The sequence below is a fragment of the Palaemon carinicauda genome, chromosome 15, assembly GCF_036898095.1.
Source record: "Palaemon carinicauda isolate YSFRI2023 chromosome 15, ASM3689809v2, whole genome shotgun sequence".
Taxonomy (NCBI): domain Eukaryota; kingdom Metazoa; phylum Arthropoda; class Malacostraca; order Decapoda; family Palaemonidae; genus Palaemon; species Palaemon carinicauda.
In genome coordinates, this window is record NC_090739.1 from 126,750,374 (window position 1) to 126,755,373 (window position 5,000).

The 5,000-nt window shown below is 36.7% G+C and overlaps 1 protein-coding gene across 2 annotated transcripts in view; it reads right to left on the minus strand.

Annotated features, from left to right (window-relative positions):
* LOC137654725 (sodium-coupled monocarboxylate transporter 1-like) overlaps window positions 1-5,000 on the minus strand; it is a 70,425-nt gene that overhangs the window by 43,204 nt on the left and 22,221 nt on the right. The window contains exon 1 of one of the 2 annotated variants that reach the window (XM_068388628.1): window positions 3,360-3,412. The exons of the other annotated variant lie outside the window; for it this stretch is intronic. The gene's annotated coding sequence lies outside the window, so the exon portion shown is untranslated. Of the gene's footprint in view, window positions 1-3,359; window positions 3,413-5,000 lie in introns of those variants that run through there. 2 annotated transcript variants of the gene reach the window in all.

Below are 5,000 nucleotides of genomic sequence, written 5' to 3' on the forward strand. Positions count from 1 at the left end.
AATCTGTATCAAATATCCGACCATTTTCATATCATGGGGCAAAGTTAAGGACATCATTGTCTTTTAGTCTTTTAATAGCGTTTTAAGCACTTTCTAGCATTCTTAGTAGTTTTCTAGCCTATGCTATAGCGTTTTGAGCACTTTCTAGCCTTCTTAGCAGTCTTTTAGCCTATTCTATAGTTCTTTGAGCACTTTCTAGCCTTTTTAGCATTTGCTAGCATATCTTATAGAGTTTGGAGCAATCTCTAGTTTTTAGCACTTTTCTAGCCTATTTTATAGCATTTTAAGCACCTTCTAGCCTTCGTAGCATTTTTTTCTGATCAATTTTATAGCGTTTTGAGCAATTGCTAGTCTTCTTAGCATTTTCTAGCCTATTCCATAGCATTTTGGACACTTTCTAGCCTTCTTAGCATTTGCTAGCCTATTTTAGAGCGTTTTGAGCACTTTCTAGCCTTCTTAGCATTTTTCTGATCAATTTTATAGCGTTTTGAGCACTTTCTAACCTTCTTAGCATTTTTCTAGCCTATTTTATAGCTCTTTGAGCAATTTTTAGCCTTCTTAGCACTTTTCTACCCTATCTTATAGCGTTTTAATAGTTTTCTTGCATTCTATAGCAGTTTAGCACTTTTCTAGCCTTTTTATAGCTATTTCACGTAACCTATGTCTAGCCAACGTGAGCAACTTCCCTTTCACACCAGTAAATAGAACATTTGTATCTATTGGTTGAGGGGGGGTGGGGGGGAGGGGGGGAGAGAAGCTTGGCGGGAAGATGCTTGGAGTTGCCAGAAACGTGATTGGATGAGATCCGTCGGAAGTTATTTCGTTAGTTTAGTTTTTCCGGTGGGAAATAGTTTGATGCTTTTCGATTATTATTATTATTAATATTATTGTTATTATTATTATTATTATTATTATTATTATGCCAGTGGAGATTGTGAGATTAACCGGTGATAAAGTGTGGGACAGAGGTAGATGGAGAACACTGGCCAGAAACACCGACCCCACGTAAAAGAGGGAAAAGATGCAGGCAAAGAAAGAGAAGATTATTATTATTATTATTATTATTATTATTATTATTATTATTATTATTATTATTATTATTATTTAAGACAATCTTATAGGAAAAAAGAAGGATGCTAGAAGCCCAAGGCTTCCAACAGGGAACAAATATTTCAGTGAGGTAAGAAAATAAGGAAATAAATATACTGCAAGAGAAGGGATGAACACTCAAAATATAACATTATAAGAACAGTAACACAAGAGCAGTAATTTGTGTGAGGATTCATTAGTAATATTACCATAATCATTATTAAAAGGAGGATAAACTACTAAATAGTACTAGAAACATCTCTTACCTTCAAACAGTTTCATTGGAAATATTCATCAAAGAGAAAAGAACACACGTTTCTTAGCTATGGTAAGCAACTCTTCTAGGAGAAGGACACTCCATATCCAAACCATTGTTCTCTAGTCTTGGGTAGTGCCGTATCCTCTGTACCATGGTTTTCCACTGTCTTGGGTTAGAGTTCTCTTGCTTGAGGGTACACTCGGGCACACGTTTATATAGGAGATATTTATTTTGATGTTACTCTTCTTAAGATATTTTATTTTTCCTTGTTTCCTCTCCTCACTGGGCTATTTTCCCTGTTGGAGCTCCTGGGCTTATAGCATTCTGCTTTTCCAGCTAGGGTTGTAGCTTAGCAAGTAATAATAATTATGATAATATCTCGTAATGTTTCATGTTAACTTGGGTCTCATTGTGACCCACTACCGCTCATAAGCGACTCCTAAGGTGTGATGTTAGGTTATGGGCATTGGTTTATTATTGAAATAAGGGTTATAGCCTCAACGTTGACCTCTCCCCCTCCCTCAGGTGGGGGAGATAGGGAATAGTCATACTCGGGCAAGAGGGAGGTGCGTGTGCGTGCATATATATATATATATATATATATATATATATATATATATATATATATATATATATATATATATATATATATATATATATAATTAGCCTTCCTTTTTGACGGGTGGCGTACGCTAATAAACCAGAATGATCCTCGCCAGTATTTTGGCTGATTGCACTACTCTCTCTCTCTCTCTCTCTCTCTCTCTCTCTCTCTCTCTCTCTCTTTCTCGTAACAGGAAGTAACAACTTGATCCTGTGGTCTTTTTATAATAATAATAATAATAATAATAATAATAATAATAATAATAATAACAATAATAATAATAATAATAATAATATGACCTTACAATTTGACTAGGTGCCGATCACAACCTCATTCGTTCGTTCGTTTGTTCTCCAAAGTCACCTGAAATATCCTATATGCGGCTTATCTATTTTCATTCATGGGGACTCACGGTCATCGTAATTTTTGACACCCCGACCATGCTAAAAATATAGACATTTAACAATCTTACATTTCGACGATAAAATTTAACATTTGATTATACACCACTTCTTCAGATAAGTCTACACAGCGGATGAATTGACTAAACATCCTCAGAAGAAACGAAGACATCTTTTCCCGAGAGTTCAGTACGTAACTCGCTAACTTCGCCAACACGCGATGCTAATCTTGAAGTGAAAAGAGTAAAAATCGTTTGAAAGCACTTCCAAGAAGAAAGTTGTTAAACATAGTAAGTAGTAGGTTGGCCAGGGCACCCTGCCACCCGTTGAGATACTATCGCTAGAGAATTATGGTGTCTTTTGATTGGCCAGACTAAACTACATTAGATCCTTCTCTCCGGTTACGATTCATTTTCCCTTTGCCTACACATACACCGAATAGTCTGGCCTATTCTTTACAGATTCTCCTCTGTCCTCATACACCTGACAACACTGAGATTATTAAACAATTCTTCTTCACCCAGAGGGTTACTGCACTGTAATTGTTCAGAGGCCACTTTCCTCTTGCTAAGGGTAGAAGAGACTCTTTAGCTATGGTAAGCAGCTCTTTCAGGAGGACACTCCAAAATCAAACCATTGTTCTCTAGTCTTGGGTAGTGCCATAGCCTCTGTACCATGGTCTTCCACTGTCATTTGGGTTAGAGTTCTCTTGCTTAAGGGTACACTCGGGCACACTATTCTATCTTATTTCTCTTCCTCTTGTTTTGTTAAAGTTTTTATAGTTTACATAGGAGACATTTGATGTTACTGTTTTTGCAATATTTAATTTTTCTGATTTCCTTTCCTCACTGGGCTATTTTCCCTGTTGGAGCCCCTGGGCGTATAGCATCCTGCTTTTCCAACCAGGGTTATAGCTTAGCATGTAATAATAATAATAATGATAATAACAGCGAAGTGTCAAGCACTGAGAGCCAACGGATTCAATAAGAGGGCATCGCCTACTCACCAAAGATCTCGCTTAAGGGGTCCGACCGATTGGGTTAACTCGAGAAGGGTTTATAAGCCACTGAACAGCTCTGGCCTTGCTGGTCACAACGTGACTTTCTCGTCTCGGTCTGGGCTGGGTCTGGCTCCTCCCCCTCCTCCTCCCCTCCTCCCCCTCCTCCTCCTCCTCCTCCACCTCCTCCTCCTCCTCTACTTCTTCTTCTTCTTCTTCTTCTTTAACCTCTTTGATAACTGTCCCCAAATCTGTCTTCCTTACATAAATGAAATTAGGGAGAATCGCCGTCCCTGCTCGAGACTTTAGTTCTGAATGTTTTCTTTTTTAAGTTATACAAGCGTATACCCAAATTTTGGATTTTCTTTTAAGCGAGTACCCCAATTTTGGATTTTCTTTTAAGCGAGTACCCCAATTTTGGATTTTCTTTTAAGCGAGTACCCCAATTTTGGATTTTCTTTTAAGCGAGTACCCCAATTTTGGATTTTCTTTTAAGCGAGTACCCCAATTTTGGATTTTCTTTTAAGCGAGTACCCCAATTTTGGATTTTCTTTTTAAGTTATACAAGCGTATACCCAAATTTTGGATTTTCTTTTAAGCGAGTACCCCAATTTTGGATTTTCTTTTAAGCGAGTACCCCAATTTTGGATTTTCTTTTAAGCGAGTACCCCAATTTTGGATTTTCTTTTAAGCGAGTACCCCAATTTTGGATTTTCTTTTAAGCGAGTACCCCAATTTTGGATTTTCTTTTAAGCGAGTACCCCAATTTTGGATTTTCTTTTTAAGTTATACAAGCGTATACCCAAATTTTGGATTTTCTTTTAAGCGAGTACCCCAATTTTGGATTTTCTTTTAAGCGAGTACCCCAATTTTGGATTTTCTTTTAAGCGAGTACCCCCAATTTTGGATTTTCTTTTAAGCGAGTACCCCAATTTTGGATTTTCTTTTAAGCGAGTACCCCAATTTTGGATTTTCTTTTTAAGTTATACAAGCGTATACCCCAATTTTGGATTTTCTTTTAAGCGAGTACCCCAATTTTGGATTTTCTTTTTAAGTTATACAAGCGTATACCCCAATTTTGGATTTTCTTTTAAGCGAGTACCCCAATTTTGGATTTTCTTTTAAGCGAGTACCCCAATTTTGGATTTTCTTTTAAGCGAGTACCCCAATTTTGGATTTTCTTTTAAGCGAGTACCCCAATTTTGGATTTTCTTTTAAGCGAGTACCCCAATTTTGGATTTTCTTTTAAGCGAGTACCCCAATTTTGGATTTTCTTTTTAAGTTATACAAGCGTATACCCAAATTTTGGATTTTCTTTTAAGCGAGTACCCCCAATTTTGGATTTTCTTTTAAGCGAGTACCCCAATTTTGGATTTTCTTTTAAGCGAGTACCCCAATTTTGGATTTTCTTTTAAGCGAGTACCCCAATTTTGGATTTTCTTTTAAGCGAGTACCCCAATTTTGGATTTTCTTTTTAAGTTATACAAGCGTATACCCAAATTTTGGAATTTCTTTTTAAGTTATACAAGCGAATACTCAAATTTTGGATTTTCACAAGATTGTATCATATTGTGCTTGTCCGAATATGTTTCAAATGAATTATTAGGACTGGCTCTTCCTTCCATTGGGGTTTAAAATTGAGAAATGTAT